Below are 11,911 nucleotides of genomic sequence, written 5' to 3'. Positions count from 1 at the left end.
TACTTTGGATGTCCTTACTCCCACATGGATTATAAAAGGATTTTATGGCAAGATGGTTACCATTAGCTAAGGTAATTAATATGCCTACAACATCTATTTCATCCCTGTAGATCGTTAAGGGTTGAGGGGAGTGTTGGATTGAATCATGAACAAAAATTGCCACACCCCCTCCCTTTCTGTTAGTTGATCTATCCTTCCTGTAGCACTTGTACCCAGGCATTTTGATTTTCTTGTACTGATGAAGATTAGTCTCTTGTAGACAAATAATTCCTATTCTCTTATCATTTGCACATTGGATAAGATCAGCAAGTTTATTTGAATTTAAAGAGACGCAATTCCATTGTAGGATCTGCAGCTTAGTTAACATAGGAAGGGTTGAATAGGTGACATGCATGATATTTTGAGAGAATGGATGATAATTCTGTTCCTATTTCATTGAAAATAGAATTGGAAAAGTAGTATTCTGCAATTTCTTTTGTTATACTGGCTTTTTTATCTTTAGCCATATTTGATTGTAATATTAGGTCCACTGATGCAACATATTTAATTAAATTAGTAATATGAGGTCCAACTCTATCTTGCATAGTTATGGCTTGAGTAGAAATATTAGGAAGAGCTGCCACTCTTTCAGACCAAGATTTAGGCTTAGTTTTAGGATTGTTGAGGGATGGGCTAGCTTCAGCCACCTTGGGATGCTCCTTAGCCAATGGAGGGTAAGAAGTCTCAGTAGGAGGTATGAGTGCCTGATTTGGGTGGTTCTTGTGGACCTGTAGCCAGGGTTTTTGAGGAAGGGCTAAATTTCCTTCTTTGGCCTCATTACCTCTTGGACCTGATGGTACTTTGGACCGCTTGGCCAGCTCCATTGCAGCTATTGGGAAAGGAACATTTTCTTGAAGAGCAATCTTTAAAACTTTAGCTCGTTGAACATATTTAGGACATGAATTGTGATCTGTTGATTGATGTCTACCATCACAGTTTGTACATTTAGGCACTTCAGTGCATCTACTTTCTGTAGACAGGGAGTGATTACCAAGGCAACTAGGGCACCCTGGCACAGAAGAAGAACAATACTTAGATGAGTGACCAAGCTTAAAACATTTTGAGCATTGAAGAGGTTTTTCTTGGCATATTTTATGAGCTTTTTGCTGACCAAAAAGGAATACTGAGTCAAATTGGGAACTAGCAGGTAAGATAAAGAGGACACTCTTACTACTTCTTGTTCCCTTAGAATCTAGTTTGCCCATACGATGAACATCCAGAACCTCCAGCATTTCCCCCTTATTGTTCATAAGGCCATCTTTCAAGTCGTCATTTGACAGTTCCAATGGTATGTTGTACAGTACTATTTTCTGAGAATTTTTCAGGGTTGGTTTCCACCATTCAGGTGTAACAGGGATATTGCCAATTTTATTTAGGCTAAGGGCTTTGTAGGCTTCATTTCTGTCTAGAAACATAACCATTAGTGAACCATCTCTGTTCACATTCACAGTGAAGCTGCATCTAAAAGTTTTGAAAAGATTCATTCTAATGTTAGTAATATTTTTGATAGAGAAGGATTGATCTTTTACTGTTGGAGCAAAAAGGATAATGGATTTGTCCTTTATCTCCACAGCTGGATTTGGGTTTGAGAGTCCCATTATTTCAGGAGGACTCATAGAAGGTTTTTTTCGTTTCTGTTTTCTGCCTACTGTCTGAAAATCCTCATTTAGCAGGTTGTCAGTTTCAGAGATTGGTGGCTCAGAGACAGTAATCATGGTCTCATTCAGGCTATCATCATTGGATATTGGAGATACAACAATAGGAATATCAGCTTCTGATATCCAATTAGATGCTTGGCCCCCTTCCCTGAGGGGGCTAGAAGTGTTAGGAAACATTGGGTTCAGGAAAGGGAAATTCCAGAAACTCTAACCACGCAATAAATTTATATGAAAAGGCAAAATAATACTTCTCAAACAAAAGTAGTAGCAAGAGCTTTAGTTCCCTTCACTCAGAAAATAAATGAAATCAATAATATAAATTTTTCATCAATTGATTTCTTCTTAACACTATACGGATGTTTTATGTTTGAAATTTTTTGCCCAAACCGACAAGTAAAAAGAGTGTTTTCGCTAACCAGTTTTGTTTGAGCTCAACCATATGTATTTTTTTCCGTTTTTGCGTTAAACATACAAGCTGGTTAAACCAAAGCTGTCATTGGTTAAACCAGCTGGTTGACGCGAAAAAAGGCCTTAAGGGTGCGTTTCTTTACTTGTCCGATTATTAATCTGATTAATCCAAGCGTTTCTTTAGACACATATGACGTCAGAGGTTAGTCGGATTATCCCCACAAACGCTCAGGATTACTTGTCCGTGGGCTGGCACTTTATAACCCCCAAATAAAAAGATTATTTGAGGATTGTGACGTCAATGCTATATAATTTTTTAAATGGATAAACATGTGAAATCGTTAAGTCTAGAGAAAAGACAAGGAAACTGTAAATAATAGAAATAATCTTAGCTTTTCAGTGACCTGTAAGTAATATTATGCATATTCCTTAGTATCTAAAGGGTTTTTGGTGTTCTAGGCCTGTCTTGCATAGGCTAAGCTTCATAAGGAGTCAGAAGAAAAGTTTTTTTGTTATTAAAAAGGTTGATTCTTAGGGAGGCAGCTATCACATTGGTGAGTTAGTCAAATGTTATTATATCAAACAGGCCTAGTTTCTAAACCATCCTATAATTATTAGTTGGAAAAAATTTAGAATGATTAGGCCAATACCTATACCTTAAATTACCTTAAATCGCACTGGCCGGCGAATAAGGTTGGGTGAACATCCTGTAGATTCGCCGGTTGAGTGATGGAGGTGGAAGTGCGTTGTCTAGTTCCGTTGAGTAGATCCACTGGCCTCCCAGTGTAGTTTCCACTCCATCGCTGCCCAGTCTCGGTCAATTGCTTTTTTGAAGTTGTCAACAGTTTTGGACTGAACTGTTTCTTCACTAAGGGAATTCCACAGTGGAACAGCACGAGTTGAGAAGAAGTTGGAACGTTCTCTCCGTGAGCTTCTTTGTTGCTGGAGCTTCTTGGTGTGGCCCCGGGTGTGGCTAGAGAGCGACTTATTAAAAAGCCCTGGTGTGACACCCTTCTCCAGCAGCTTGTGGGTCAGGATTGCATCTCCGCGTTTCCTCCTGTACGTCAGGGTTGGGAGCTTGAGCTTCTTGAGGCGTTCAGGGTACGAGAGGTTCTTACATTTGGTTGGTAGTTTTGTAGCCCTCCGCTGAACGCTCTCAAGGATCTTCTTGTCCACAACATAGTGGGGAACGGCAAGAGAGACTCTGTACTCAAGTTGCGGTCTGACCAGTCCTGTATATAGCTTCCTGATTGTCCTGGGAGATCTACTGGTGATATTACGTCTGATGAGACCAAGGGACCTGTTGCCTTTTGCAGCTAGGTATTTGCTGTGACTATGGAATTTCATTTTGTCATCAACAATGACCCCAAGGTCTCTTTCTTCGGTGACAGTTTCCAAAGTTATGAGCTTCCCAGTACAATCTGTCATTGTATATGTCATTCCTGGGTTCTTAGGGCCAAGATGTAGGACTTTGCACTTTTCAGCATTAAACTCGAGGGACCAGGAAGAGGACCAGTTGTTGAGGGTGTGCAGATCTGCCTGCAGAGCTGCGCACTGTTGGTTGTTTGCGACTGGGCCAAACAATTTCGAGTCGTCTGCAAACAGTTTAAGGTCATTTTGCACTGACTGGGCTGAGTCATTGATGAACATGTTGAAGAGGGTAGGTCCCAGTTTAGTTCCTTGCAGAACTCCGCTGAGCACTGGAGTTGGGTTTGACATGATTTGATTCCCCTCCTCATCATACATCATCACCCTCTGTATTCTATCCTTGAGAAACTGGATAATCCATTCCCTTACATCTTGGTGGAGTTGATAGAACTCTAGTTTCCTTTCCAGGTACGAGTGTACTACCTTCTCGAAAGCTTTGGCTTGGTCCAGCAAGAGTACGTCAACTGGAAGGCCTTCCTCAATCATCTTGGTGATTATGTCATATGATTGAATTAGGTTTGTCTCCACAGAGCGACCCTTCCTGAAACCATGTTGTCCATCGTATAACAGGCTGTTAGTTTCCAGATGTGCAACGATTGCATCATTTAAGATGCCTTCCATGACTTTTGATGGGACAGAAGTCAGGCTGATGGGTCTGTAATTCTGTGGTTTATCTTTCTGTCCTTTTTTGAAAACTGGCATGACATTTGCTGTTTTCCAGTCAGAGGGAATAGTTTTGGAAGCTATTGACATCTGGAATATTCTTGTCAGGGGTTCCGCTATTTCAGCTGCGGTCTCCTTCAGCAACCTAGGATGGATGCCATTGGGTCCCTTTGCCTTGGATGGGTCCAAAGTTTTTAGGCGTTTGTAAGTATCACAAGCTGTGAACTGGATCGGTGGCATAGGGTGTTTGATGTGGGTGGTTGGCATATCCGGTGGGGGGCATCCAGGGTCTTTAGAGAAATTTGACGAGAAGCATTGATTGAGGGTATCTGCCATTACCAATGGGTCGGTTATTTTGGTTCCATCGCTGGAGGTAAAATGATGGATCGACCTGCGGCTTGGGTTGTTTGAAGTGACATATCTCCAAAACTTTTTTGGATTGGTTTTTGCCTCTAGTGCTATCGACTCCTCATATCTTATGGTTGCTTTTCTGGTCGCATTTCTCAGTTTGTTCCTGGCCTTTTTGTACTGCTCTAGATGGGCTGCACTCTCACAATTTTTATACTTTTTCCAAGCTTTCTTTTTCTTATTAATGACTTTTTTTTAGCTGTGGTGACATATACGGAAGGGTTCTGGGACGTTCTGAGAAGTAAGTTTTCGTATGCTTCAACTCAAGACTCAGTAGTATGTCCTTGAAAAGCTCCCAGGATGCTTCAGTGTCTTGTTGCAAGGAGTTTTCCCATTCAATCTCTTGTAGGTCCTGGCGTATTTTCTTGTAATCAACAAACGTTCGTTTGATTTTGTTGGTTGGTATCCGATTCAAGATTATTGCACTCAGGATACAAAGATGGTCGCTTGCTCCAAGGGGGGGTAAGTTTGCTGTTGACATAATTTTTTTGGGGTTGTTTGACAGAACGAGATCAAGGAGAGATGGAGTTTGATGATCTCTATGTCTGGTAGGGAACTCAACTGTCTGGACCAGCAGGTTATCAGCAAAGGCTTCAAGAGTTGGATTGGTATAGTTGTTTTGAAGAGTAAAGCCTAAACCATCAACCCACCTGGTGTCCGGCATGTTAAAGTCTCCTGCGATGATGACATTTTTGGGGTTACATATTGTCATTTCATTTATAATATTTGCCACATACTGAAATGATTCTTCGGAGTTGGGGGAGGAAGGGCTACGGTAAATCACGCCAATTCTAAACTTTTCAGACCCTACTGTCAATTCAACCAGGATAGACTCTACCCAAAAATAATTGGCACTTGTGAAAAGGTCAATGTTATTTACCTTCAAGGCTGACTTGATGTATATGGCAACTCCTCTCCTCACATTGGGTCTGTCCAGATTCGAAATGACTGTGTATCCTGGTATCTGAATATGGCTATCCTCCAGTCTATTTTGAGAGTTTTTTGGGCAAATTTCACTTAAGCACACAACGTCTATATCTTCGTGAGCCAGCAACACTTTTAGCTCATTCAGCTTGTTTGGCAAGGAGTCAATGTTTGTTGACAACACTTTCATCACTTGTTTCTGTCTGCTTCTTCCTCTTCCTGAGCCCGCTGGAACTAGCACGTCATCGTTGGATGACGGACTTTCGTCTGCTTCGCTAGATGCTGCGTCAGTTGAATAAGAATCTGGCGAGTTGTATTCCGATTCAACAGAAAGAACGCAGCTAGTGTCAGATTGGGCAGTTTCAAAACTGCATTCCGATGAATGTTCTTGAGCTGATATGGAACTACTATATAATACACTGTTAAATGACACTAAACTACTATTTACATGTCTTTCGTCTGGCTGTGCATCTAGTGCTCCATCGCCCCCAATGCTGGGGGTGGAGCTCGCTGACCGTTTTTTGAAACGACTTTGCCGTTCCGTACTCTGAGGTCAGTCTCACCGTTTGCAATCCGTCTTTTAAGTTCCTCTGTAGCGCTCTTACGTTTAGCTCTGTCCTCTCGGGACTCATCGCTGTGGAACTGTATGTCTGCTTTCAGCTCGACGGATTTTTTCAAGATCTTTACCTTGGTGGCAATGTCTGTAACACTAAAAAGAATCGGGGGAGGGCGGTCTGGGACTTGCTGGGTGGGTGGGTTGTTTGCACCGAGTCTTTTCAGGTTCAGAATTTTGACGCCGGGGAGACTATAATCTGAGGCAAAGTTTGGATCACAAAGTTTGTATCATCGTCTGTAGGTGAGACACCGTAAGCGATGAGGTTCAGTTTCCTTCGTTGTCTGTCCCTATCCTGCCTCATCACTTTTAGGACTTGGTCCTCTAGGTCAGTACCAACTTTTCCCTCCGTGACTAGTTTAGAAATTCTGCTATCGACATCAGCAACAGAACACTTAGATGCCATGTCTCTTTCAATGTTGGAGATCCGATCACTGAGTGGGTTTACTGCCTCGCTTATTTCTTTTGTGATACTGTCCTTAAATAAGTCGAACGAATCATCAAACTTTTTTGTGATTCGATCTTCAAACTCGGAAAGGAGGGTTTTTACTTGGTTACCAATGTTACTTTGATTGGACGACTGCGGTGCCCTGAGTTTGCACACGGGGCATACCCACTGGCAACCAATTCTCCTTGTCATCTTTGTGAAAAGATTGTACTCAGCTAGGGGCATCTCCAAACACTTTATACATAGCCAATTTTCACAAGAATCACATTCAAGGGCAGATGAGTTAGGGTCTAATGCTACCGCGCACGCTGAGCATTTGTCTTGGCCTTTAATCGGACTGTCTTTCTTCCGCTTAGATGACTGCGATGCCATCTGTGGTTCTTTCTCGAAAAGTCTGTAATTAGTTCGTACTCGTAGGTGGCAGCACTTTTATTCACAACCGCGGTTCTGGAAGTCTAACACTGGTCCATATTACACAGGAAAAGTTCTTTTTTCTGGTTCTACAGTTTTGGTTTAGTATATTTGCCAATTTTGTTCTTTGGTTAGTGTTCTATGTCCGCCACAATTCACTATTATTCACAGAGCAAAAATCAGCTGGTGTTGCCATATTGCATCACCATCATCACCTTTTTTTCTAACCTCTTTGAAAGAGGTTAGGCTAGGAAAATGAAACTTTCAGGGATGTGTCTACAGGCTAAAGTATTTCCCAGGAAGGTATTTTGAAGTACCTACTTCTACTTCTTTTCCCTCTAAAGGGTCCTGAAATTTTTGGGTGCCTTATTTTTTTGGTTATCAGTTTCTTTTTCTCTGGCCTTAGTTCTTAATTATTCTGGCCTTAGACAACTCCTGTTGATTGAGCAGAACTTTAAGCCATAACACTGTTTTTTTCTAATTCTAAAAATAATCTTTTATGCCACCTCATTATAGGTTAAATATATGGCTTATATTATTTATTCTCCATGAATTTTTGTTTTATTTGATTTCATTGATGTCAGTTGCTTTCTGTTAAAAATATATTTATTTTTTTACATCAAGCTTCTTCTTTTGTGAAAAAATTTGAACTGTTTTTCTTTTATATATTGTATAAAATGTAAAGGAATACCTGGCCCTTCATTTCACAGATTCAACTGAAAGTATTAGAGGCATCTTACATCAAAATTCATTTGACACATTTTAATGTTTTTTTTTTTTTTTTTAGATGACATAGGACACCATTAAAGTTTTGCATTTGCTTTGCTAAAAATTGTCTTAAAAAGTGCCAAGTTTAGAGAGTTATGTTAATATTTTTCTTGCTGATGAGTATATTTTTTTTAAATTCCTTCTGTTTAAAGAATTTTAGAGAGATTCTGAGCCAACCATGGGTATATTGTTGTTACAAATGATTTTTCTCAAATGGGGTTGTGGAAAACAAGTAGAACATATAATTTCTCTTTTTTTATTATTTCAAAACCAGAATATCACAAAACTAAGCATTAATATTGCTGATTGTACCTTAAGTAAATACAATCCCTGATGGAGTTTTGTTGATACCTGTTTAAAAATTTATTTGTCTTAATGAAATACATATTGTTTGTGGGACAGCAATGAGCAACTATGACTTGAGTTATTTTTTTTTTTTTTCAATATTTTCTTTTTTCCAAATAATTTTTGTTCTCTGGTGACATTTGTATTCCTTCCTAAGTGGCTGGCACTCTAGGTTGAGAATCCTTTATCCAAAGGGCACAGGTTTAATTTCTGGCATTAGCAGTTTATTTGGTTTGGGACAAAGGTCAGTGATGTAACTCTGTAAGTTCAGCCAGAATTGGCCCAAACTTAATAGGTTACCTAGAGAAATCTGGGGTCAGTAAGCAGGAACAACATGCAAAAGCATAGGATGACTGGCCCCTAGCTTCCTATTGCACTTCCTGTCTAAAGGATTACCTGGTACTTTACTAGGCTTCTGACTTAGCCATAGGAGCTTTCTTTTAAACCCATTAAATATAAGTACAAAGAAAGAAATGTCAGTAAGGTGGTCCTTCCTTTTCCATGAATTTTTGATGTACAGACAACAGTGTAGGTCATAAGAATTGGCTGGTGAATGTTTTGCAAGGTTTAAAAATTTAGGGCAATTGCTCAGGTTGGCAACTGAGCACAAAAGTAAAATTCTGTGAATGGTTTTTCTTTGTGAATGTCATATTTATGTCATGTCTAGAATTTTAAAGTTAATCTTCATTGTAAGACAAATAAATAAAAGTATCCCTTTACAACCATTTAATTAAGTGTAACAAATGTAGATTATCCCTAAGATTGAAATGAACAAAGCTTCAATTATGAATCTGTTTTCTTTAAACAGACTGAAGGGACAAACCTCCAAGCTATGACAAATTCAATCTCACTTTTGATCTCTTTCCTTTTCAATAGGAACTTTCTTTGGATTTTTTTTTCAACCAAGTAAAAACATTAGGGACATGATCAGGTATAAGTGACCTTCCACTAAGCCTACATACCCAGGGGAAAATTGTGCAGCTATACTAATAATTGGTAAATTTTTTGTTGTTCATATGTTTGATTTACAAATAAAGTGAACATACTCCTTGATGCCCTTTTTTATTTTTTACAAACATAATAAGTGCTTCAAGTACAAGTTTTTGAGCTCTTGAAAATGACCAAAGTATACTCAAATAGTTTTGGGTATAAGAAAGCTTAAAACATTGGTCTCAAACTTACTGTTTCATTATTAATCCATTTTTTACATGTTGTATAATCTATGAGCACTGATTTTCCACAATTAAGTAGGATTAATAAATTTTACAATATTATGCTGCATTTCTTCTTCTTTGATGCCAAATTTTCAATTAAGGTATGTGTTTTTGGTAATTTTTGACAAAATAATGTATGTTTTTCACTGCCAAAATTTGTTAGGTTAAGTAAGGTCAAAAAGTGCTTAAACTTGAACTAGCAAAATAAGTAATTATTATATTTGTAAAGAACATACAAAAAGGCATCAAGTGGTATATTCATTTTATTTTTAAATCAAAATATGAACAACAAGAAATTCACCTCTATCATGCCTAATTTGCAAACATATAGCCCAAATTATATATTTCCAATGTTTTCTGCCACCTGTTACTTGTTTTTCCAGTTCTTGTTTTGCCACAGTTGCCTCAATTAACAGGTACAAGGGTTGAGGGATAGATTGGCAGAATCAATAGAAAATATGTAATTTCAGCTATAGATTTCCATATTAGCAGGGTTGGGGCTAAAGTAGAGCAGGGCTGCATGTAGAAAGCTATAATTATTATGTAAATTACAAAGAATCATCTTTTTTTTTAACAGGTTTTCTTCTATAGGTCTACAGGTCCTTCTCTTGGCTTATACCACATCAAGCATTATATAACCAAAGAAGAATAAGTAGCAAAAAGCTATATATACATAAGCACATGTTATTTAACAATGACTTCTCTAGTGCTTAACTATGACCCCTTAGTAATATTAACAAGAAACAAGGGTAAAACTGGTGCAAACAGTATTACTGGCTTTCATATAAAGTGAATATACCACTTGATGCCTTCTTATATGCTCTTTATAAATATAATAATTTCTTCTACTGCAAATTCAGATTTAAGCACTTTTTCACCTCTTGACCTCTTAAAAATGACCTATTAATGGAGTCATTACAAATCTGTAATAGTTTAGAAACAAATTTGGGCTATATATTTGCACATCAGGGGGGTGGGGGTAAAGCATAGCATATATTATATACGTAGACTAACCATTGCTGTTTTTTTTTAATGTGTTTGTGCACATCAAATTTTAATGAAAAGAGAAATCACCAGTGCAACAGCACAGACAAAAAAATTCAAGCAATGGTTAGTTTACATATTTAATATATGCTACACTTTACCCCCAACCCCTGATGTGCAAATATATAGCCCAAATTTGTTTCTAAACTATTACAGATTTGTAATGACCCCATATATAGGTCATTTTTAAGAGGTCAAAAAGTGCTTAAATATGAACTTGCAGTAGAAGCAATTATTATATTTGTAAACAGCATTACAAAAGGCATCAAGTGGTATATTCAAATTAGCCTATATGAAAGCCAGTAATACTGTTTGTACCAGTTTTACCCAATGGTAAAACTGGTGCAAACATAAATAGGTAACAGAAAAAGTGAAATTTAGTGTAAATGACAATCAGGAACTGGATCAAGGGGGCCAAAAACTGGGCTATATAATTGGAGTTCAAAGAACGTGGTGATTTTTTAGTGAAAAAAAAAGCACTTCCCTGGCTAATTTAGGACTTTGAATTAATTAGCCTACCAAAATTTTCCTATCCTATGCAATTGAAATAATTTTCCCTTTTCAGAGCATTAAGACAATTTATCACAATAAAAAATATCCAAAGCATCTTGAATGGAATGACTTAAAAAGGCAAATGACAACCACAATTTGAAATCTTACAGTTAAACTTCTGGCCACACAAATTGTATTAGGCTACCCAGCTCTGAAATAATTGCTGAAGCTGTATTTGCCTGTAAAATTTGAAACAGGCCCAAAGTCCTAGCCTCTTCCTTGTCAAAACTTCACATAGCATTAAAATAATAATTACACGTGACCAATGTTGTTATTATTCGCAATTAATCTTGCCGTTTTCAGTAACACGTGGCCAAAGTATTTGTTGCTATCTTTTAGGGGTTAAACCTCGATTAGTAAAAATCCCATTGGACAAGTAAAGAAACGCACCCTAAGGGGTAGTGTTAACCCCAAAAGGGAGGTGAAACTTTGGGGGAGGTTAAGCTAAATCAAAATAATTTTATGTATCCTAGATATCAAAAAAGCTTAGTATAATGAGACGAAACTTTGAGGAATGTTGAGTAGTAATGTCGGCTCAGTAAAAAAAAACTATATGCATCGAAGTTATCAATAACGTGTATCTTTAATGTCATAGGAACGGGTAAAATATTACCTTGACACTTTGAGAGCCACTACTGCTACTATTACTATTACTACAAATTTTACTGTGGCTGCGACTATTATTGTAATTACTTCTAACTGCAAGAACTTGAAAATATGACTTTTAAAACTTGTAACTACTACTACAGTTACTTATAACTACTTTCAGGAAATGTTGAGGTAGATGTTGCACAAAATCAAAATACACTAAGTTCGTGTTTATTATCAAAAGAGCAGCATCGGCAATATCTACGGAACAGCTGGGACATTACGTTTAAATTTTCATGGCATAGTAAACAGTGCTTTTGAAGTCGCCTTGTCCTTTTAAGACCCCCTCAACACTAATCAAAATAATAAAAATACACTTTGTTCAAGGTAGTCAAAAGGT

The sequence above is a fragment of the Artemia franciscana genome, chromosome 19 (genome assembly GCF_032884065.1).
Source record: "Artemia franciscana chromosome 19, ASM3288406v1, whole genome shotgun sequence".
Lineage (NCBI taxonomy): Eukaryota > Metazoa > Arthropoda > Branchiopoda > Anostraca > Artemiidae > Artemia > Artemia franciscana.
This window is presented reverse-complemented; position numbering follows the sequence as displayed.